The sequence below is a fragment of the Amborella trichopoda genome, chromosome 1, assembly GCF_054954075.1.
Source record: "Amborella trichopoda isolate Santa Cruz 75 chromosome 1, AtrichopodaSantaCruz75HAP2 v2.0, whole genome shotgun sequence".
In the NCBI taxonomy this organism is placed as follows: domain Eukaryota; kingdom Viridiplantae; phylum Streptophyta; class Magnoliopsida; order Amborellales; family Amborellaceae; genus Amborella; species Amborella trichopoda.
This window is the reverse complement of record NC_142336.1, coordinates 47,389,718-47,416,057: the sequence shown is the minus strand read 5'-3', so window position 1 is coordinate 47,416,057 and position 26,340 is coordinate 47,389,718. Positions and strand designations below refer to the sequence as shown.

The window sequence follows — 26,340 nt, the reverse complement described above, 5'->3', positions numbered from 1 at the left end:
ATTTTTATATATTGGTACTGCAGCTTTGGTCAGATTCAGATTTTCTTCAGTCATATTTAGCCGAAGTTTCGGCCTCTTCAGCCTAAGCAAATAAATACTATATAAAAGTATTTTTTGTTTTTAAAATTTTTATTTTTAATTTTTCGTTATTTTTATAAATTTTTAAATATAAATATCTAATTTATTTATATTAAATTTAAAATAATTATGAAGTCTTGCCCCGAATCGGCTGAACTATCGAATTGCTTTATTTTTTTCAACAAATCGAAAAAGACCTTGATTTGACAACATCCGCGAAATTGGTTGCAAAATTAGTTATTCAGAAGACGATATGGTTGAGAGAATATGGCAATAAACAAACAAAGATTAAAAATGTAATTAAAAATTAAAATATGGGGCTAGATTGGTTGGCTCCCCGAGAGAATCAACCGATTCCTAATGGGAACCACACAATTCTTAATATATTAAGAGAACTGGAAGGTCTCACCCAGCGTTTAAAAAATCACCGAGTCGAACCGGACTCGCCCGGTTCGACTCTGATTTCACGAAAATGGACCGAATCGTTTCAAGAATCGGGAATCGTCCGGTTCTAGAGAGAACCGGACGGTTCCGCACAGTGACTCGCCGATTCACTGTGCGGAATCGGCGAGTCCGTGAAGAACACGGGTTGCACAGTGTTCTTCACGGATTCTTTCAAATTTGTCATTTTTTGATCATTTTTTTTGTTTTTTTTGGCATGTGATCTGATTTGCAGGCTGTAAACGGCTTTATTCAGCTTTTTCAAGAATTAAATGGTGGAAAAATTGGTTGTTTTTGGATCAAAAAAATTTCGGGGTTTAGGGTTTCCGCCTTTTCTGAAATTTCATGCTAAATAGGGCATGAATCTTTCAAAATTTGTAGGCATTTTGATCTTAAAGCTGTGAATCAAAACCTTTTGTTACTAATTTGTGATAATCGTTGAGAAAAACTGAGTTTTTTGGAGATTGAAGGCTTCGGTTCGCAAAAACAGGTAAGAACTTTGGGTTTTTTTTTTTTCCCGCCATTTGATTTATTTCACGGCATATTTTGAACAAAATGAGTTCAATAATTAGGGTTTTTAATCTTTATTGTGTCTAGTATGATTTAAAATTTTCAATTTTACGTAATCTAGTCAATTACAGCAAGAAATTTGATATGAACAGTGAGATGTCTGCGGAACCAAATTTCGCTGTTTTTTTTTTTTTTTTTTCGCCTTTTGATTTTGTTTTCATGATATATTAGAAATAATGTGTTAGAAATTTAGGTTTTTGATTCCTTATATTGTTGTTTATCAGAAAATATAGTCAATTGGATGTAATTTATTCACTTAGAGGTGAATTTTACAGTTAAAATCGCTTATGTAAAACGAACTTTGTGAAGAATTTTTTTTTTTTTTTTTTTTTTTTTTTTTTTTTTTTTTTATTGTAGCCCATGATAGAATTTTTTGTAATCCATGATCGAATTTTTTGTAATCCATGATCGAAATGTTTGTTTCTTTTTCTTGTAATCCATGATCGAATTTTATTTTTTATTTTTTATTTTTGTAACCCATGATAGAATTTTTTGTAATCCATGATCGAATGTTTTGTAATCCATGATCGAAATGTTTGGTTTTTTTTGTAATCCATGATCTAATTTTTGTTTTTTGTTTTTTATGTAACCCATGATAGAGTTTTTTGTAATCTATGATTGAATTTTTTGTTATCCATGATGTAAATGTTTTTTTCTTTTTTTGTAATCCACGATCGAATTTTTTGTTTTTTTTTTTTTTTTGTAATCCATGATCGAATTTTATGCAATCCATGATCGAATTTTTTGTAATCCATGATAGAATTTTCTGTAATCCATGATCGACTTTTTTGTAATCCATGATCGAAATGTTTGTTTTTTTTACTTGTAATCCATGATCGAATTTTTTGTTTTTTTTTTTTTTTTGTAACCCATGATTGAATTTTTTGTAATCCATGATCGAATTGTTTTTTCTGTTCTTGTAATCCACGATCGAATTTTTTGTTTTTTTATGTTTTTTTTTTTTTTTGTAATCCATGATCGAATTTTTTGTAATCCATGATCGAATTTTTTGTAATCCATGATTGAATTTTTTGTAATCCATGATCGAATTTTTTGTAATCCATGATCGAATTTTTTGTAATCCATGATCGATTTTTTAGAAAATTTATGATTTTTTTTTTTTAATCCATGATCGAACTTTTTGAAAATTTGTTAATTTTTTTTTTTAATCCATGATCGAATTTTTTGAAAATTTGCTGTACTTTTTTTTTTTTATTTCTTTTTATCCATGATCGAATTTTTTGAAAAATGATAATTTTTCGAAAAGATGTGAAAATCGTGATAAAGTTTTGATTATCATGATGTATTAAACATTTAAACCCAATTTTTAATTTTTATTGTTTGAGTTTGCTGTAAATTTTTTTTTTTTTTTCCATGATCGAATTTTTTGAAAAATGATGATTTTCCGAAAAGATGTGAAAATCGTGACAAGGTTTTAATTATCATGAGGTATTAAACCATATTTTAAGTTTTTATTGTTAAAGTTTTTGTTGAAAAAATTGTATGTTGATGGATTATTTATGCAAAAAGATGCATGTTATTATATTTTCAATACAAAACTGTATTTTTTTTATATGTTTTTCATGGATTTTTTAGTTGGAATGACTGATGTTAGCCGGCTCTTTGAAGAATTGTTTTTATTATTAATTTTTTAATGCAAAAAATGTATGTTCTTGATAATTGAGTTGTAGCCATGTTTGGAGCTTGCATTTTGTATTATTCTAAATGTTTGTAATTGATATGTACGAAAATATTATTGTCCTTTTGCAATAACAAATAACAACGAATATGACTACATGAACTACCGCAACATATTATCACTACATATAGTGATTATTTTTCTTTTTGAACTGTCAGGTTAATTTAAACTTTTTATATCTTAATTTAGATCGTATGTTACTAATTTTATGCTTTATTGTAGTCCATGTATGTTGATATACTTATTCCATGATAATTCTATGTTTATCCTTTTGTGTGATGTAAATTAAATGTTGAATGGCGGCTCATGCAGGGGAAGAACATATCAATATTCGCATATTCATTCAAAAACATGAAAATTCTTAATGGAGTACCCTCATTTTTTATTGAATTCCTAAAAAACAATATTTATAATGAATTTTAATAATTTTTTCGGATTTTTTTGAAGCTTTATTCTGACCAATTCACCTGATTCCGATCCGGATCGCAGATTCGCCGATCCGGATCAGTTTTTGAAAAGCCCGATCCGGGTCACCGATTCGATTTTTAAACCATTGGTCTCACCTATTCTCGAGTCAGAACGGACGATTCTAATCCGATCCTAACATATGTTTTAAATATTAATCCTACCGTTTGCCCAAGGATTTGGTGCCTTTAGATGTAAATCGGTATTTAAGCCAATTGTGTACTATTTCGACTAGTTTGTGTCATGGATTATATAATAAAGATAATAGTACCAGGCTTTGCATAAATAAAAAATAAAAGTAACGCAGCATCTTATGTTTCATTGGAATTGTAGTTGTGGAGCCAGGAAGCCTTAATTTTATCATCTGAACTATGACATGGATTTGAAAAAAAATAGATTTTAAGTCTTAAAAATAATGTCTTAAACACATTACTTTTAAGGTGTGGTTTCTATAAAGTTGAAACCTTAAACGATCCAATTAAGGTGCACTTTCAAATTTTATCATAACATATAATTTTGATGAAAAATATTTTTAGGATTATCTCAAAATCTATTTTTATATCTAATTATAAAATTTTAAACTACAAAATAGTTAAAATCAAGTAGATCTATAAACATATGAAAATACTGAAAATGGATGGTCTGGATAATATGTTCTAAGATGCATAATTTATGCGACTCAAAATCCATTTATTTTTCATAGTCATACATCTCGATGTCGAGATGATCAATCAGAGGGCTTTTCAACATTAAAATAACATTTTTCTGATGCATTTTTAGGTGTATCCGTAGTTCTATATTTTAAAGTTGCAACCTTATATAAACTTTTTCGTTATTTTTATGTTCTACTTTCAAGTGGTCATTGTTATGCTCCAATTTTGGTGGTTCACCGTTCATTGTCAAGGGCATAAATAGATTTCAACACCACCATCATAGGAGTTCTGGTGTAAAAAATTATTTTTTTAGTTGAATTTGTATAGGTCTATCTCTTGTGGGTGGAAGGACCTGCATGGAATTTTTGGTATTTGATTGTGGCATAGAAATGAGAAGGGGATTAAATAAAATTAGGGTAAACTTTTAGGTAAGAAGATGTTTTAAACCATCCTTGAGAGTTTAAATAAATTGGGTATAAATCCTTTCAAGATAGAAATCTTGATAGGATCTATCCAAATCATATATATATATATATATATATATATATATATATATATATATATATATATATATATATATATATATATATATATACGAGAAAAGATGGGATTAACCCACTAGTTAATGTCTCAGATTGAATCTGAGCCCAATGTCTCAGATTCAATCTGAGCAGATTGAATCTCAGATTGAATCTGAGCCCAATATATGAGCCCAATGTTTCAGATTGAATCTGAGCCGATCTGACGATCATGGATGTTCGGTAGTGTTTGAATTTTAGTTTTTTTTTTCTACAAATCCAAATCACTAGAAATTTTAGGCGTGTGTTCATAAAAAATAATTGAATATTTAAAAAATATCAAAAAAATATTTTACATGAAATAAATTGACCAAAATACCCCCAAAAATTTTCGGGGGGTATTTTGATCATTTTTTTCAAGAATAACTTTTTTTATATATTTTTATTAGGTGCGCCTTGATGAGAAGAATACACACCTAAAATTTTAAGTGATTTGGTTTTGTTAAAAAAAAAAAACTAATATTCAAATACTACCGGACATCCGTGATCGTTAGATCGGCCCATATTCAATCTGGGCCGTTGGGCTAATAAGTTCATATGAACTAGTGGGCTAATCCCATATTTTTCATATATATATATATATATATATATATATATATATATATATATATATATATATATATATATATATATATATATATATATATATATATATATATATTGGGTGTGGTTTCTATAAGGTTGTAATATTAAACAATCCAATTAAGGTACACCTCCAAATTTTATCATAACATGTAATTTTGGTGTAAACATTTCTTAGGATTATCATAAAATTTATTTTCATCTCTAATTATAAAATTTGAGACTCTAAAAATAGTTAAAATCAAGTAGATCTATAAACATACGAAAATCTTGAAAATGAATGGTCTAGATAATGTGTTGCAAGATGCACTCAAAATCTTTTTTATTTCATAGTCATACATCTCGATGTAGAGATGATTTATTAGAGGGTTTTTCAATATTAAAACAACTTTTTTCTATGGATTTTTTAGGTGCATCTGTAATTCTACATATTAAGGTTGCAACCTTATATAAACTTTTTCCATATATATATATATATATATATATATATATATAGAGAGAGAGAAGGGTGTGGTTTGTGTAGGGCCTAGGCCCTAAACAATCAAAGTAAGGCGCACCTGCAAATTTTACCTTTATAATGATGGCTTGAAATTTTATTTTCATCTCTAATTATATGATTTAAAGATTCAAAAATAGTGTAGATCAAAGTATATCTATCAACACTTGAAAATCTTTAAAATTGACAGTCCAAAAAAAGCATTACAAGAAGCACTATATCAAAGGCTTGAAATCCAATTTTGTCATGTCCATACATCTTAATTTGATTGTTTAGTAATTACGGGTATCAAAGTCTCAACCAGAGGAGACTGTGTTGAAGATAAAAAGAGAACAAGTCAAAGTTATTTGGTTATCAAGTTAGTTTGGTGTCATTAAGTTAGTTTGGTGATAACGCCACTTATCATTTACCTCTATCTCCAAAAATCATCCCATATTTGTCTCATGTAATTGTGTGGTTATCCTTTATATACAAATGTGCTTATTGATGTAAATATTAACCCAAAAATTAATGAAGATGTAGCCCGTTGGAGCTTTGGATCCGTGAATGTAAGGCTTCGGCCTGAACCACGTAAATTTGTTGGAGCTTTGGATCCGTGGATATAAGGCTTCGGCCTGAACCACGTAAATTTGGATCCATGGATGTAAGGCGATCCGTGGATGTAAGGCTTCGGCCGAAACCACGCAACTTTGGATCCGTAGATGTAAGGCAATCCGTGGATATAAGGCTTCGGGCTAAACTACTTAAATTTGAATCCGTGGATGTAAACTGTTGTGTTCTCTCTTCTTATCTCCCCATTCAATGTCTGTACATATATGCTCTTACGAATCTTAACATGGTATCAGAGCAGAAGTCTTAAGACCTGTGTTAAAAAATCTCTACAGTTGAGTTATTCTGGCTTGTATATGGTGAGCGTGGATCTTTCTCGTTGTCTCTACAATCATTTCCTTCCGTAGCTATTATTTCCAAGGCAAAAGGAAATTTCACGGAAATAGATTGCAAACTAGGTTTGCACTAAACGTTGTTATTTTTGCTGCAAAGGTTTTGCAAACTGACGAGCCAAAGGGGATCCTCACACAATGCAAATCTAAAGATTTGAAAAATGTTTGTAAATTGTTCTCTTGAAATGCAAAAGGTGACATTCTTCAAGTTGATCAAGTTATTGATGTCGGCTTGCCTCACCCATCATCCTTGTTGATGTGTTGGAAGCCCGTCTAATTGATGTTCCTCTTCACGGAGTTGTTGGAGCTTTCTCTGCTCGACGTTTGCTCGCTTAGCAAATTTGCCAACTCTTTATTCAAAGAGATCCATCCCCTCTTTCTCTCTCTAGAGTGAGAGAGATTACCCTTCCAAACAAGAGAAATAATCCCCTTCGACTTTCTCTCTCTCTCAACAACGAGAGATGTTACCGTTTCTTCTCTCTCTAGAACCCTCTTGAACCAGGCGGGAGGAATCATCCCTTCGGCTTTCTCCCTTCTCTCTCTAGAAGCTCCTTTAGTCCTTTGGCAATAAAGAGTCCCAAAAAAAAAAACAAATGTATTTTGTAAGTTGGGTGTTTCTTCGTATCCACACCCAACTTGAGGGGAGAGTGTAGGAGATACAGAGATGAGATGAGTAGAGATGAAGTCAACATCTTAATATATATAAGATATAGAGATGAGATAAGTAGAGATGAAGTCAACATCTCTAACATAACCGCTATGTGGACAAGAATCAGTTCTTGTCGATATTTGCACTTTTTTTTTTTTTGTGTCGCGCGTTTTTTGCTTCTAGCGCGCTATGTAGCAAAGGACTTCGTGACACTGTTTTTTACTCCTAGCGCCGCACCATGCTCCTAGCGCGCTATGTAGCAGAGGACTTCGTCACATCGTTTTTTACTCCTAGCGCCGCACCATGTAGTAGTACTCCTAGCGCTGCGCCATGTAATAGAGGACTTAGTCACACCATTGTTATATCATCAGGGGGAGCACATTCATGATTGATTTTTCAAGGCAAAATTTTCACCAATCTTCTTCAATGTTCGTTGCCACTTTATTTGCGGTAGAGCCGTCTTTATTGTGCCTTTGTAGCACTTTTAGTGGTCTTTAGACCAACTTCGGTGATAACATGTCTCGAATCACATCTTGTCCCGGATCACATCTTTTCGCGGATCACATCTTTTTGCTCGTGCAAACTATTCAAGTACGCAGTGCAATTTTTTGGTTTTTTGGATTCAAGACTCCAGTTCCTGTTTCAATTGGGCAAATTGGGCACTTCGCTTTAGATCTCTGTGTGCACCAACTTGAAGGGGAGGTCTCAACTTCAACTTGAGACCACCTTGAGGGGGAGGTCTCAACTTGAAGGGGAGTGGAGTGTTGAATTTGCACCAGTGTTGAATCCCCACTAACCTTAGGGAGAGTATTGGTCATCAAATTAAGGGATTCTTGAAGATAAAAATAAGATAAAAAGAGACCAAGTCGAAGTTACTTGGTCCTCAAATTACATCAAATTAGTGGAGTCTTGAAGATTAGTGGAGTCTTGAAGATAAGAAGAGATCAAGTCTTGGTGGTGATAAGGCCTTTTACTATTCACTTCTATTTCCAAAAATCATACCATATTTGTCTTACTATTCACCTCTGTCTCCAAGAATCATACGATATTTATCTTACTATTCACCTGTATCTCCAATAATTATGTGACTTCTCTTTATATAAATTAGGGGAGTCTTGAAAATAAGAAGAGACCAAGAAGAGATATTTGTCTTATTATTCACCTCTATCTCCGGTGATTGTGTTACTTTTCTCTATATAAAATTAGGGGAGTCTTGAATATATAAAATTAGGGGAGTCTTGAAGATAAGAAGAGACCAAGTCATCAAGTTAGTTTGGTGTTAATGCCTCTTATTATTTACCTTTATCTCTAAGAATCATGTCATATTTGTCTCAAGAATCATACTATATTTGTCTCATGTAATTTGTGTGATTGTTCTATATATATATATCAATACTTATTGATGTAAATATTAAACCAAAAATCAATAAAGATGTACTCTGTTGGGGCTTTGAATCCGTGAATGTAAGGTTTCGACCTAAACCACGTAAATTTGGATATGTGGATATAGGGCTTCGGCCTGAACCACGTAAATGTTGTGTTCTCCTTTTTTTTCTCTCCAAATATTGTGCTCTCTCTTCTTCTCTCCCCATTGAATGTATGTGCATGTGTATGTATGTGCATGTGTGGTCTCACGAATCTTACCGGACTGCATGCAAAAGGACAGGAAAGGATCAATACCAACCATAAGAGGAAATCCCATTTTGAAGAAAGAAAAAGATAAATGAATGTAATATCTACGGCCCACTTTTTTTGGTATTTCTGCTAGGTTGGTTCGCCCTGTGAATCGAGTATTGCTATCAGAGCACTTTTGATAAAGGTTCACCAAGGCCGTGAGCACACCACATGTGCGATGTCCACATATGTTAATGACGCACATGTGAGAGTGCAACTGTGTGTACCCTTATGGTAACCTATGCGGTCCCGAGTGTGCAAACAAATGTTGGCAACCACTCTAACATCTTGAGACCGCACCGATGCATCTCCACGGATCTAGTGATGCCGCACCTATGTATGCTTGTGGCCACACCATGATTCTTTAGTGCATCTGCATGGTGTTTATTGTAGCCACACAAAAACTGCGTGCTGCCTTGGCCTTACAAAAACCGTATGACCACATAAGTGTAGAATTAGGTCCCAACTTCACAAGGGCACAACTTTATATTTCTGAGTCAGAAATTAGACATGAATATATGTTTTTGAGGTAGCTCTAGAAGGAGAACACAATCAATCAGATTTACTAATGGACCCGGTTTCTATGCGGCCAAGCCCGCATATGTAGAAATGCGGGCCTCTTAAATAAATCTATTTTTGAGATGGATTTTAAGGCTTATTTTTTAGAGACGTGTAATCTCTAACATGGAGATCATGAATATGAAAAAATAAATAAATTTTAAAAACTAATAAATATAATTCTAGTAAAAAAACATTTGGACCATTAGTTTCCATTGTTTTTAGATGGAACACCTACTTGCATCCATCTTTAAGATGGAAGCTTTACACTTTCTGGACCGCATATTTAGAAATGCGGTCACGCATGAAACAATTTTCCATTATTAACTGTACTCTAAGAACCCTAGTAAACAATTTTCCTTTATTAATTGTACTATAAGAATCCTAGTTTGGGGAAAGGTTTCTATACTTCCCCTACTGTATAGAAGATCAATGCTTCTCCTACCATCTAGCCGTCCAAGTTTGATCAGAAGACCCACTCACCATTTGATCTTAGATCCGAAGTCTTAAAGCATTTTATTTTTAGTTTTTTTGTACAAATTGTATGAATATGAAATTTGGTATGTGCTATCTTCTCATTGGGGCACACCTATAAAAAATATTAAAAATAATTTTTTGATAAAATATAATAACCAAAATACTCCTTAAAATTTTCAAGAGTATTTTGGTTATTTTATTTTATTAGAAATATTTTTTTTATATTTTCGCTAGTGCGAATTTAATAGAGGATTGGACATACAAAAGTTGGTATTCATAGAAAAAAATAAAAAAAAAATAGTATACATCTGTGGTATTGGTGGTTGAGGCAATTTTAGGCTCCACTCATAATGGACAGTTGGATAAGGAGAAATATATATAAGTTGGATAAGGAGAAATATATATAAGTTTTATGCAGCAGGGAGAACACAACCTAGCTTGCCCCATAATTTGACCTTCCTTCTTTGCCCTTGAATATTTTAATATTTGCATTGTTCAACGTGTACTTGCAGCTGGCAACATTATTGTGGGAGTCAAACAAGCGACCGTTATTAGATTGTACCATATGGTGCGATCTTGCGTTAGGGATGCAAACAATGGCGAGATTTAAGGTATCATTCTTTGTTATCTAACTTGTTATCCATTACTAGGATGGCCCTTTTGGCTATGAGAAATTTTCTCTTCGAGTTGGTTTTAGATGTTTGACTCTCTTTAGTTTTAAAATCTTAAGAGAGTGCCTATATATATATATATATATATATATATATATATATATATATATATATATATATACAAAATGTTCAGAAATTTTTATTGATAAATGGCTGCAAAAACGTGAAATTATAATGCTAGAATTAGAGGAACAAAAATAAAAATAAAAAAAAGAGAAAAGAAAAACCCGGAGCTCGCTAAAAGGGTGCCTAGATATGTATGGATGCATGTGAGAACATACCTACATATCTATGTAGTTTACTGTGATTCCTTTTTATTCATGAATGTAGAACGCTAAGTGCTTACAGGCAAAACTCTTCAAGTCTTAAGGTGAGAAAGGCTGAGCTTCCTCCACCCTGAATTGCACCTAAACAATATTGCGTTTCACAAAAGGGGTGACCTAATGGTCTTTCTTTTATGGTGTGCTGGCTAAAGATCGTCAAAAACCGCAAGAGAACTTTGAAAGAATTTTGAAAATAGGGAGAAAGTTTTAGAAAATATCTTCGAAATAGAAATGAATTAAGCTTAGCAAACTATAAAAGAAAAATTAAAGGAACTAAAAAGAGAGATGTGGGTGCATTTGGTTAGCCTGGCCCACATACATGATGCTTAGAGTTGGGGCCTGAATCAGACAAATCGATGAGAGGGAGCCATTCCCATAGTCATTGTAAAGTATTTGCATTGAGAGAGACTTACTGTCAGAGTTTGCATGAGGTTGAAAAAGCCTTAGAGGCAGGGAGGACTATGGTGGTCTAAGGTACACTTGGTAGCGGTCAATAGGCCGACTTGTAGTAATATAGCGTTGCTTTTGGATTCTGAGAGGTAGCGTTGAGATTCCTTAAAGTTGCATAGTATTAGAGGTCCAATCTAAGTTTGGAGTCCTAGGGTCTCTAGGATTGGAAGAGCAAAATGGTAAAATGGACAGCATTAAGGTTTAGGCTCAAATTCTCAAGCTCTAAACCCTATAATGGATGGAAAATGGGCTAATTCTTAGAGTTAAGAGGTTCTAGTTGCCCGTCCCCAAGTGGTGACTCAATCTAAGCCATTAATCATACTACGGTATATGATCTGATCATACCACGACATGTGATCTGATTCTTTGGACAATTAGTTGGTGTTCTGTGGCATTTTTTATCATACCACGACATATGATCTGATTCTTTGGACAATTAGTTGGTGTTCTGTGGCATTTTTTAGGGTGCAATGGGTGTCACACAAATGAGGTTCTCAGAAAAAGTTGGGCTAAATTTGGACTTTCGTGGACGCTCCTCCCACATTTAAGAGTTAAAGCAGGTTTCACCATACTGTACCTTCATAAGCGCAAAAAGAATTCTTTAAAAAGGTCATTTGGGTACTTGGAACTTTGTTATCCGATAAATATATTATTTACATAATATATTATCTGCAAATGGATTTTTACTGTTTGGGTGTCATCTAGATGCACCCTGAGAAATTCATTACTACAGTTTGGCTATATCTGAAAAAAAAATTTGAGAAATGCATTACTGACACTTTAGCTAGGAAATATTGAAATTTTATCTATAGCAATGTGGTTTTTTTATACCTATTTTTTTCCATTTTTTTGAATAAATATCAACGAAACCTATTTTGTTTTCTAATATGTGAAGGTAATATCAACATAGGTTAATTTTATCTCACTCTCCCTATAATTATTTCGTTAATAGGTGAATGGCATCACCAATTTCTCACTCATGCCAAGACCTGTTACACAAAAGGTTTGACACTTTAATAAAATGTTGCACTTTCCGATAAACTATCACTACTTTTTTTATCACAAAATTTCACTGAAATGTGAAATAAAAGTATCATCACACCATTCCAATAAGACTATCTAATACTGTCATTACCACCATTCTAGAGAGAAATGAAGGTCTAAATCATCATCATTCGAAAGATAAAGAGAGACTACGAAATAAATGTCTTAATCATCACTATTCTAAAAAGAGAGCATGAAAGTGTGAAATAATACTCTCATTATGTCAATAAGATTTACTGATGCTATCGCCATCAAGATTCTAATAAGCTAATATTGTAAACATCATTCCAACTACATTTTCTAATATGATAAAAATAAGTTCATGTCATTAAGATAGAGAAAGACTGATAGACAATTTCGTCATCATTCCAACAAAAGAGAGAGAGAGAGAGAGGGAGTATGTGTGTGCACATAAATATCATTGAATGGACACAAAGTTCCAAAAAAAAAAAACAATTGGACTTCGTGAATTGTTGGGATCTTGAGAACACCTTTGTTTGATTAACCGGGAATCCCAAATACCGGGATCCCATCCAAGATCGAGTACTTAATTGGCCAAATACGAAGTAGATGAATACAACTATAAATCGAGTGCGAGAAATAAACCAAACATAAAAAACACACTACAACAACACACGATTTACGTGGTTTACCTTATAGGGCTACATCCACGTCCTTGGCAACTAAAAATCTACTATCAAAATGAAGATTACAATTTTAGGTTACAAGAGATAATACCATCTCTAAACATTGGTAAAAGACCATCACTGATCTTCCCTTCTAACCCCATTCTCTCGACCGAGCAACACCGGCGATCAACATCCTCTTTTCCACCGCAATACCGCTATCGAAAAGTTAACTTCGAGAGCAACCGAGAGACTCTCTCTCTAGAAGTGAAAGTTAACCAATCCAAAACTCATGGGAATACCGTCTCTCTCTCAAAAACCATCTCTCTCTCTCTCTCTCTCTCTCTCTCTCTCTCTCTCTCTTGGAGACCCATCTTCATATTGGAGATCAATTTCGATAACCCCCAAAAGGGTGACCCTCAAAGGATATGTATTATGTCCTCCTTCACTCTCTTATAAAGATATCACTTTTTTGCTTCCTAATAAAGTCATTTTTATATTTCTCATAATACCTTTAATCTTTAGAAGAAAATATGGGTATCGTGATTTGGCTATCACCAAACCCAACAATCTCCACTTTGATATCAAAATCACCACAATTGCCTTTGCAACCTTTATTGAATTAATTTCTTGATTTTTTCTCACCTGCATCCATTGTGAAATTTTCACAAACACTTTGCCTTCATATTTATCCATCTCAAACTATGTATCTATCAAACTCCACTATTCATCATTTTTCTTAATGCAAGCCTTAGCGCCGTACACACCTTATGTTCTGATACCAATTGTAGGGATCTCGAGAACCCCTTAGCTTGCGAAATCGTGAATCTCAAATACTGGGATCTCACCCAAGATCGTGTACTCAATTAGCCAAATGCGAAGTAGATAAATATAACTGTAAATCGAGCGCGAGAAATAAAACAAATATAAAAAACACACTACAACAACACATGATTTATGTGGTTCACCCCATATGACTACATCCACGGCCTCAACAAATAGAATTCCACTATCACAATGAAGATTACAGTTTTGGGTTACAAGAAATAGTACCTATCTCTAAATTTTCAGTAAAGGACCATCACCGATATTCCCTTCTAAACCCGCTCTGTCGAACGAACAACACCGTCGATCAACATCCTCTTTCTCACCACAATACTGCTATTGGAAAGTTAACATTTAGAGCAACCAAGAGACTTTCTCTCTTTAGAAGTGATAATTAACTAAGTTAAAACTCATGAGAATACCACCTCTCTCTCAAAGGTCATGTCTCTTTCTCTTACAGACCCATCTCTATATTGAAGATCCATTCCCATAACCCCCAAAGGGTGATTCTCAAAAGATGGGTATTATATCATCTTTCATTTTCTTATAAAGATATCACTTTCTTGCTTCCCAAGAAAGTCCATTTTATATTTTCCATAATACCCTAAGTCTTCAGAATAAAATATGGTATAGTGATTTAGATATCACCAAACCCAACATGACCCACCCCAACCCATCCAATTTAACATCTAATGAGTGGGGAATGACTGTAACCTCCATGTGTGTAAAAAGAATTTAGGACTCTCTTTCACTCTCTCTCGTTAAAAATTTATCTCTATTTCTCTCTTTATATCTATCAATCTATCTATCTATTTTATTTCTTTCTATCCCTTCAAAGGTGAAATTTTAATGAATAGTCCCATAGGATCTCTCTCTCTCTCTCTTTTCCTCCATCTCTTCGAAGGTGAAACCTCTATGAATTGGGCCATGTGTTTTCTTTCACTTCAATCCTACTCTTTATTTCTTTATTTTATCTCCCTATTATTCTCTTTCTCTCTCTCTCTCTTTAATTTTCTTAAACTTACCCTGAAAGTCTACTCTTTCAATCCAAATTAGAGTGTTATAAAAAAGATTTTAGTATAATTCAAGAACTTTAGAAAAAAATTTACAACTTTAGGGAAATTAAACAATATAAGCATTATTTCTTTACTATCAAGTGGAGAGCATAATTGTCATTTTTTTTGAAAATTTTGAGAGTTCAATGAGAGAGAAACAATTGAGAAGAGCACCTATAGGTACAATTTAATCTTTGCTTGTACTTATACGTGCACAAGAACAAAAACAAAATTAAAATACTATGTATATGTATTGATAAACTAGTAACCTCATGTTGAATATAGACCATCCCATTTTTCAATGGTTGAACCAAGAAAAAATAATAATCTATAGCTTTTCCTATTTGGATATACCATAGAAGCCTACCAAAAGAGATGATTGTATATTAGATTAGCAATATGGTCCTACGAGACCATATTACCATCATATTATTAACATAGTAAATCTATAAATTTATCCGAACAAATATTGAAACCTATTATCAATTTCTTGAATGTCATGCATTGTCTAAACTAAATGGTGTTTTATATATGGGATTGTCTACAATAAGAATATTTATTTTAGCAAATGTTAGAATGCCTTGATCTAACTTAGGGTATGGCCCTTGATAAAGAAGAATGGAGGAACATGATTCATGTTATTGATCCAAATAATTGAGATAAGGCCTGGATAATGATGATGATGATGATAATAATGATGAAATGCTAGTATGCATCGAGATTTCAATTTTGCATTATAAAACATTTGTAAGTATATGGAATGCTTATATTAAAGTGTTTGTCAAACTTCTTGCACTTTTGATAGAGCACAAGAATCTAAACAAAAAAATGAACTTTGAATCTCTCATTAATAATAAATTGCATCACTAAGGATATAGCCTTTAATAAAATAGAATGGGCAATCAGGATTCGTATAGCCGGCCTCAATTAGATGGAAAATGACTCTACTAATGATGATGATATTTTCTAATAGAAGTATTTTATGTCTTTAATTCACATCAAAGCAATTGGTTTCTAAATTCATACACAAAAAAACTTTATTTTGATGAAGTATAAAAATGAATAGACTCAAGTATATGCTGTAAGTCCTAAGCTAAAGGAAAAGAGGCTGGCCTTAATTGGTTAGCGCTTGCCAATTTGCAACGTTATGTTCTAGACTCAATTCCTACCAAGGGTAGGGGCCTTCCCCCAACTGACTCATCGAAAAAAAACAAAAGTACAGTAAGTAAGACGACAAAGAAGCTTTAGTGAAAGGTTCACTACCTTTGTGATCAAACAATTTCATTAATCACGTAGATTAATACATCATGTTTTTCAAAACTATATAATAGAAGAGCACATTTTGTTTAGTTTCATATATTTTGGCATTCGTTTATTTTCAATGAAGTATCATTAAACTCCACTTTGAAAAAAATAAACAAAGAGCCAAAAGAGAAGTGAAAAAAAAAAAAGCATAACCATGGATCAATTCATTGGAGCATTGCCACTTAAGAGAGAAAAAAAGAAAACAAAAAAGAGGGAGATGATCATTTAAGAGAGAGGGGAAATGAGTGAAACTCTCATGAATCAGGCCTTTTTTGTAGACTCCCTCACTTCACAACACTATTACCAGTGTTGGAAAAAATACGTTCTAGTGATCGAAGCAGAAGAAAAATAAAACAACCGGGAATGGGTAACATATCTGAGTGCTTGCACAACAATTTTGATGAACGTTTGTAGAAAGGATTGATCAACTCCTATAAACACGTTCGATAACTACTAAAGCTATCGAAATTTGTTCCACACTACAAATCCCGAGCGAAGTAGAAGCTCACGAACACTCTCACAAAATGTGATAGGACCAGTCTTAGTTCGATTCTCACACACAACTCTATCTCTCAGGGCTGGTTCTTTCCTTATAACTCGAATGGGAGATGGATTTTACTCACTCTCTCTCACACTTTCTCTTTCACAATAGGGGCCCTCTCATTCATGAGGGAGTAACCTCCTCATGAATGGGCACCCTTATTGTGCATGGTGCGTGCTATTCATGGGAGGGTAACCCCATCATGAAGAGGTGCAACATCTCCCCACCTCCCTTCATGTTGTAACGTAAGTCAAATATGAAGAGAATGTGGTCCACTTGGGCGTTCCCTCACACTAGAGATGCGCCATTATGTCTATATCTCCCATTCGTTATGTATGTGAGAGGGATTACATGCTCAAATAAGAGTTGTCATTCATTATTGCATCGTGAGTATTCTTTCATACAATGGAAAAATGCGATGTGCGACTTATTAGAGCAAACATTCTGTTAGAGAGAACCATAATAAGTTTCCAACCAACTGAAATGGAACACCTCATCTCTCCAATACCTGCAAAACAAAAAAACTGCTCCACTTGCCTTAGACCTGATTTGACCACATTGGGCTAAGTTATCAACTAATCCCTCATGAACCCAACTCAGAAGACTACTTAGCCCATTCATACACAATTACTTTCAATGTGCACGTAATGTGTATTGTTTTCTTGTGATACCAAAATAAAGTGTGATATCAAATGGTCTTTCCTTACAACATACAGTATTCTACTCTGACCCCGACCATTGTCTCAGCAATGTTCTAGACGAGTTTCATACTTGACCCTAAGGAGTACATGCCAAAGTGAATGATCGAAGTAAAATTTTCTAATGCAGTCTAAGGTCTATGAGGGCATCATGGGTCACCTACTTATTAGCCTCGCACAATGGCAAAAAGGAACATGATCATCTTTTTCTACACGAGTAGGTGGTTTGGTCCTTATTATAACACGTGTGGTATGAATCACATATCATGGTAGATCACATCAAATGTGCGTTGGAATCCACACCATGCAGGTTATAGTCTTTTTGCAGCCATGCAACTTATCACCATCTAACGCTCCACAATCACATCCATGCGTCAACCTGAACATCCCTGATGTTCATCCCTGGCTACTTGTAGGCGACATGATCTTTGGGACGTCATTTTAAATAGATCATGACAATTCTCTTATAGAATTTCATCTCAAACCCTTGGTCGAGGCGATAAATACATCATGTGTATAACTCATCGTCCAATATCTCAGATATTGAGCGTAGCTCTTGCGAGTAATGAGCTTTAGCCTGCTGACGAATTGATGATAATCTATGCTGTGTGTGAATTAAAGTGCACAACAATCCATCATAACACAAAATAACATCCATATTTCTTATAATAGTGACCATGATCCCCTAAACTCATAGGATCCTAAGGCCCATAGTTCTTACATGAATCTGATGTGCGGCCCTGACAATTACCTCAGTCAAAGGATACGTCACCATTTCAGTTGTAGGAATATGAGTTAACACCACCTATTTATGTGCAATAATGTCTCGAATATAGTGATATCTAACATAATATGTTTTGACTTTTCATGGTACTTTAGGTCTTTCGCAAAAGTAAGTGCTACTGTATTATCACAAAATACAGTGACAGGCTCATTATCAGTCACGACAACACCCAAGTTCCTTAGAAATCTTCTCAACCATATGGCTTCTTGTACCGCTCCACTACAAGCAATGTATTCAGACTTCATAGTGGAGAGAACGATACATGATTGTTTTTTGCTATGCCATGAGACTGTATCGCTTCTTAGCAAGAAGACATAACCTAAAGTCGATCTATGCTCATCTAGGTCTGCTGCCCAATCAATATCACTATATCCCCGTAACCGCAAATCAATTCCTTGAAAACATAGCATTTGACTCGAGGTCCCTGAAGGTATCGAAAAATAATCTTTACTGCTTGCCAATGACATTGTCCTGGATTACTCTAGTATCGGCTAATGAGACCCACTACATAGGCAATATCTGGACGCGTGCAGAGCATTACGTACATCAAACTACCAACTGCACTTGTATATGGAACACGAGACATTTTGTTTTTCTCAGCTTCTGTCTGCAAACACATATCAAGACTTATAGTATGCCCTTTCTCAACTGGAGTATCTATGAGTTTTGAGTCTTACATACAGAATAGCTCAAGAATCCTTTCGATAAATGTTTCTTGTGACATAGTAAGAAACCTTTGAGAGCGATTTCGATGTATCTTAACCCCAAGTATGTAACTCGCCTCACCCATGTCCTTCATCTCAAATTTGGAAAACCACTCCTTCGTGGCAACAAGTTGCTGCAGTTCATTCCCAGCTAATAAAATATCGTAAATATACAAAAACAATATCTGGATATTTTTCTTATACTTCTTAATGTATACACAATGGTCTTCTTGAAGCATTTCAAAACCATAAGTCATTATAGCCCTATGTAATTTGATATATCACTGTCTTGATGACTGTTTAAGACCATACATGGACTTCTTGACCTGACACACGTTGCGCTCAAGGCCAGAGGCTACAAAACCTTTAGGTTGTTCCATATAGATCTCTTCCATCAAATCACCATTTAAAAAAGCAGTCTTCACATCCATTTGGAAGAGTTCTAGGTTCATATATGTGACGATTACTAGGATTAGGCGAATTAATGTCATTCTCACCATCGGATATAATGTCTCATCATAGTCCACTCCCTCAATTTGAGTAAAAACCCTTACGCTATTAAGTGGACTTTATACTTATCTATAGTTTCATCTGCCTTCCTCTTAATTTTCAAGACCCACCTGTTTCTAATTGATCTTCTATTAAGTGGTAAATCCACAAGTTCCCAGACTTGATTCTGCTATATAGAACTAAGCTCGTCTTTCATGGCAGACATTCACTGATCCACAGCAGGAGAATCCAAGGCTTCTTGGAATGAGTGAGGCTCATTAACATCAAGTAAAATGCATGTGAGACTCTCTACTTCGAAGTGTCTATGAGGAACTTTCACACGTTGACTCCTTTGAAGTTCGACCTGCGATTCACTCTCAATAAGTATTTCTAGCATGGTCGGTGACTCAATATGGGTCTTATGCTCATTCTCAACCAATAGCTCACTCCCACTATCATTGACAATCATGGAAAAACTCTCACTATTATCCTCAAGTGAAGGAACTATCTCAATGTATGTCTGAGATTCAGGCTCTTCATAGAGCTCATCAAACATACGAGACTGCTTCCTGTTAGAGAATTTTGTCTTTATAAAATCTACATCATGAGATTCTATTTCTTTCATCTCGCCAACATCACGTTCTTGACAAAATATATACCTTTTCAAGTACTCAGAATATCTGACAAAAATGCACTCGAAAGACAACCTATCTAGTTTCCCTATCAATTGAGAAGGGATCCGAATAAGTGTAGCTGACCCCCAAGGACGTAAATGAGAAAGATTTGGCTTTCTACCTGTCAATAACTCATAAGGGGTCTTGGGAACAGATTTTGATGACACTCTGTTTAAGACATACATCGTAGTAAGGAGTGCATCTCCTTAAAAAGATATTGGGACGTTGGGGTGAGCCATCATAGACCTCACCATGTCCAACAGAGTACGATTCCTGCTTTCTGCAACACCATTTTGTTGCGGAGTGTAGGACATCATCTTTTGTCTTCGGATGCCCTTATTCTCACAAAGCTTCTTAAATTGATCAGATAAATATTCTCGCCCTCTATCAGTACGAATAATCTTAATTTTTTTATCCAATTGATTTTCAACCTTTAGCATAAAACGACGAAAGCAATCTATTGCTTGCGATTTATGCAAAATTAGGTATACATACCCATAGCAAGAATAATGATCAATAAATATGATAAAATAACAGGAACCGTTGCGGGCCATCTCATTAAATGAACCACAAATATCAGAATGTATTATATCTAAAAGACCGGTTGCTCTTTTTGCTTTAGAAAATGACTTTCTAATTGAGTTTCCAGCTATACATAGTTCACAAATATGCAGGTCTATTTTGGATAAAGGCAACAATCCTTCTTTGACTAATCTGATCTTCATATCTTTTCCTATATAAGCAAGCCTAGCATACCACTTTAAAGAGCTGTGTGTAAAAGAAGAGGTGGAAAAGGATGACGATGTCATATAGGTAGAAGGAAGGGAAAAATTAACATTATCATTATCCAAAATAAACAAGTCATTAAAAATTTGGCCATAACAATGAAAACCACATGGAAATGTAAAGGTAGCATAATTAAGCATGAAACTGACAAAGCAACCGTCTCTAATTAGACATAAAACTGAAAGTAAACTTTTTCTCATTTCGAGAGCATAGAGGATGTTATGGAGACGAAGGGTCCAGCCACTTCGGAATCGAAGTTGGTAAGTTCCAACCCCTAGCACATCTTCTGATGCGCAATTCCCCATGAAGATCTTTTGACTTCCAACCGGCAAAGTTTGATGCTCAGCGAACCATTCTCGATCCCTTGTTATATGCCTTGTCGCTTCTAAATCTACAATCCACCTAGTAAATTGTGAATGAGCAACAAGCACTTGAGTGCAAACATTTGCTTAGCTAGGAAAATCAGTTCATACCTTTCTATGTTCAAGACATTTGCATGCATAGTGACCCCTCTTCTCTCAATTGTAGTAAGTTATTTCAGATTTATCCCTTGTGTGCCTCCCACATCTATGCCTCGCCTTTTCCTTTTCCTCCGCCTCTTGCTTAGGTTACTCCTTCTTTTAATGTGCCCCATTCCTAAACTTACCTCGAGGCCGAGTTAATTGGGTAACTAGAACGGTTCTAGCTTTAGAAGATGAGCGAAACTCAGCCTCTATTTCAAGGTGATGAGAAAGTTGGGAAAACGTTTTTTCAGCTTCATTATGCAGCATCAAGGACTTTATATTTTCCCAAGATTCTGGAAGAGACCTAAGCAATCCGAGCATCTGTTGCTCGTGACTGAGTTTATTTCCAATTGCCTCTAGGTCACATATTATTTGAGACATTTTTTTGACATGGTCTGTCATCGACATATTTGGAGGGATTGTGTATGTCTTAAAAGCCATAGATAAGGCTCATAACCGAGCAGTGGAAGTGTCAGCATACTTCTGCTGAAGCACATCTCACATGGCCTTTGCCATGGTGAATCCCTCGAATTCATGAATGAGGTTATCAACCATAGCACTTAGCAAAGTAAAACGAGTTTTATGGTCAGCATTGTTCCATGCTTGATACTCACGGCGAAGTTTTTTTGCAGCACCTTGTTCAGGTTTTTGTTTAATGGTAGTTTGGTGTTCAAGTATACCTTGTTCATTTTGAAGGTATTGCATTTTCTTATGCCACATAGGAAATTGCTCCCACTCAACTTTTCACCTTTAGTGAGATTTGCGATCACATTTTTAGAAGTCATTCTAAGTCTAAACAACAAAATTGCATCAATTAATATGGATGTCTTATAGTTTGTTTGATACATGATGGCACTTAGATTATCATTTTTACGCTTTTTAATTGTCTACTTGAAAAAAAACTGACCCTTAAAAGTCTTGATATGAAAATTTTGCTTGACCACGTTGTACTCTTGATTGTAATCAATACCAAATTTCTTTTTTGGATCTAGCATCTCAAATACCTCACAATTTGCAAGTAGTGCACCTTCCTAGATGCACTCCCACTAAAAAAAATGCATTTTTATACAGCCTTAAAATGCCAAAAAAGTGAGTAGGGCTCACCATGCACGACTTAGCATATGAGGCCTATCAAGATTAGTTAGCCATGATGCTCATGGTCTAGGATACCTCATCTTACATAACCCATGTATAAGGCCAACAGAACTATGTGGTTGGTACATAAGGTTATGTAGTGCACATGTTTATGGTCTTAAAATAACCATCATGTGCACTTTGCAACATCATAGGCCAACCATAGCCAAGCCTTCACAAGTATGGCGAAAACGATAATGCGAGCACAATCGGGAACCCGGTTCCACGATGGCTTCAATACTAATGTTAGAAAAAATGCGGTTCAACGACCGAATCGAAAACAAAATAAAACAACCGAAAATCGAGTATGTCTTAAAAGCCATAGATAAGGCTCATAACCGAGCAGTGGAAGTGTCAGCATACTTCTGCTGAAGCACATCTCACATGGCCTTTGCCATGGTGAATCCCTCGAATTCATGAGTGAGGTTATCAACCATAGCACTTAGCAAAGTAAAACGAGTTTTATGGTCAGCATTGTTCCATGCTTGATACTCACGGCGAAGTTTTTTTGCAGCACCTTGTTCAGGTTTTTGTTTAATGGTAGTTTGGTGTTCAAGTATACCTTGTTCATTTTGAAGGTATTGCATTTTCTTATGCCACATAGGAAATTGCTCCCACTCAACTTTTCACCTTTAGTGAGATCTGCGATCACATTTTTAGAAGTCATTCTAAGTCTAAACAACAAAATTGCATCAATTAATATGGATGTCTTATAGTTTGTTTGATACATGATGGCACTTAGATTATCATTTTTACGCTTTTTAATTGTCTACTTGAAAAAAAACTGACCCTTAAAAGTCTTGATATGAAAATTTTGCTTGACCACGTTGTACTCTTGATTGTAATCAATACCAAATTTCTTTTTTGGATCTAGCATCTCAAATACCTCACAATTTGCAAGTAGTGCACCTTCCTAGATGCACTCCCACTAAAAAAAATGCATTTTTATACAGCCTTAAAATGCCAAAAAAGTGAGTAGGGCTCACCATGCACGACTTAGCATATGAGGCCTATCAAGATTAGTTAGCCATGATGCTCATGGTCTAGGATACCTCATCTTACATAACCCATGTATAAGGCCAACAGAACTATGTGGTTGGTACATAAGGTTATGTAGTGCACATGTTTATGGTCTTAAAATAACCATCATGTGCACTTTGCAACATCATAGGCCAACCATAGCCAAGCCTTCACAAGTATGGCGAAAACGATAATGCGAGCACAATCGGGAACCCAGTTCCACGATGGCTTCAATACTAATGTTAGAAAAAATGCGGTTCAACGACCGAATCGAAAACAAAATAAAACAACCGAAAATCGAGTATCATACCTGAGTGCTCGCACAACAATTTTGATGAACGTTTGTGAAGAGGATTGATCAACTTCTGTAAGCATGTTCGACAACTACTAGAGCTATCGAAATTTGTTTTACACAACAAATCCCAAGCGAGTTGGAAGCTCACAAGCACTCTGACAGAATGCGATAGGAGCAGTCCTAGCTCGACTCTCACACACAACTCTATCTCTCAAGGCTGGTTCTTTCCTTAGAACTCGAATGGGAGAGGGATTTTACTCACTCTCTCTCATAATAGGGGCTCTCACACCTTTCTCGTATGTGTGTTGTGGTATATATAGAGACCTCCACACCTCTTCCTTTTATAATGAGAGTCTCTTTCATGAGGAAGTAACCTCCTCATGAATGGGCACCCTTATGGTGCATGGTGCATACCATTCATGGGAGGGTAACCCCCTCATGAAGATGTGCAACCTCTCTCCACCTCCCTTCATATTGTAACGTATTGTCCAACATGAAGGGAGTGTGGTCCATTTGGGTGTTCCCTCACACTAGGGATGCACCATCATGTCTACAACTAGGTCACATAGAATATCCTTTTCAGCTACCAAAGGGTTAATGAATAGGTAGGTCCTTCACAAATTCACCCCGCTTCAAACTCTTTTAGCCCAAGTACAACTATCATAAACTAGGCCTGAAATAACTCGGCCTTCTCTTGTGGGCCTGAACAGGGAATGGACACTCTAAGTTCCCATCCATTCATGCACAATGGTTTACTTTACTTAATATGAGAAATATTTTGCGGGTTATGCCCCCAACCTTTTCATTGTTCTTTCATTAATGGCTCTGTCCTCCACTTCATGATATTGGCAATCCTTGCTAACTGCTACTATTTGGATTTGGTAGAAAGAACACAATATAGCTGACCCTTGGGAAAAAACTTTGATGATGATGAGAAAGAATGCAATAAGAAAATTTTAAAGGCACATCTACTCTCCTTATGCCGCCTTAACCATGAAGATCTGCTCTGGTATTCCTAGAAGCAACATTATTTTTTAAACCCTTGAGACTCACACTTTAGACAGTGCCAAACCTCAAAAGATCATCATGGTCCCCTTGTTGTGATGGTAAATTTAAACATCGATAGGAAGATCATCATGGTCCCCTTGTTGTGATGGTAAATTTAAACTTTGATAGGAGTTCATTAGGTAATCAAGGTCAAATAGGTATTGGACGAGTGCTCCATGACTAAGTTGGTACTCAATTGTGGTCACTTTCCGTCCCTCTTCATCCTTTTTTTCCTAACGAGAAGGTGCTTTTGCAGGGGCTCCATTTGGTCAACGACTATAGGGAGATCATCATTGAAGAGGATCCCTTAAATATCAATTGGGATAAAGGAATTCGACCCATTCCTTGGAAGGCTAGTTCTAATTTTTGATCGAATCAAAAGACCTTTCCACCTCCCTTCAAGTGCATTTTTCCCATTGTTACGGAGAGAGCAACTCAATGGCCGATGCACTGAAAGTCTTAATTATTGTTAAAAAAAAAAAAAAAGGAGAAAGTAATCTGAAATTCTCTTTACGTAATTCGCATTTTACTTGTTCATATTGAAAACTTCAAAATTATATTGTGAAACATAGGTAAATATATAGAATGTTTATGTTAAAAATACAAAAAAAATTCTTAAACAATAATTTGGTAGCAGTATGTTACTTATGAAGGTAATTCGCACCTTAAACGTGCAACGCACGTTTTAGTGTACTAAAACTACATCGGGTGATCCATGGTACTCTACATTAGCGATTTTCCGAGAGAGAGCAAACGTTAGACTAGGGGTGGCAACGGGCGGACCCTAGCTATAGCCCAGCCCTACCCTCTCGCCATTTTTTGTGGCCTAAACTCCAGTATTTTAAGACTAAGCAGGCCTGTCCTGCCCGGTCTACCGTGCCCATTGCGACCCTTACATTATTTACCCCTCTCGAATCCAACGCCCTTGACCCTGATCTTGACCACCTGGACAAGCAGAGTGAGAAATACATGAAGATTTATGTTCCCACATGTGCCACCCTTTAAGGTGATGTATCAATCCCAACAAACAAAATAAAAGAAAAGGTGGTACGAGCGCTCCCTTCAAAAGCCATGACAAAATACTCCGCCACGTGTTCCATGTCTCTCTCTAACTCTCCATTTCTGGTGCTTGTGAGGACGGACGGTCAGGAAAACGTGCCACGTGCTGGGATAGCTCATCGCATCCGTCCATTATCGACTGAGGCATGTGATCCCATTAACGAGTGTTGTTGGGGCGTGGCACGACAGGCGCATGAAGGCCCAATCGCCATTAGCGGGGCCCACATTGCGCCTAGGATTCAATACGTGGTCACATCCGATAGAGGGTCGCACGTGTGGAAAACGTGGTAGAACGAAAGTAAGTGCAGCGCCATCGCCTTGCGGAGTAATTGCGCGGGGCCCATCATGTTACGTGGCGCATCTCCATCGGTTAACGTGGCATGTTTTGGATGGTTGAGGCTATAACGGTAAATTAAATGTCTCTGTCGGGTCGAAAGACGAAGAAA

At 35.5% G+C, this 26,340-nt stretch overlaps 1 long non-coding RNA gene across 1 annotated transcript; it reads left to right on the top strand.

The window, feature by feature from the left end:
- Positions 1 to 514: 514 nt before the first annotated feature.
- On the top strand, positions 515 to 25,284 carry LOC148783886 (uncharacterized). Its single transcript, XR_016057159.1, has 3 exons — positions 515 to 1,009; positions 10,374 to 10,472; positions 25,092 to 25,284. It is a non-coding gene; the product is annotated as an uncharacterized LOC148783886 (long non-coding RNA).
- Positions 25,285 to 26,340: the final 1,056 nt, after the last annotated feature.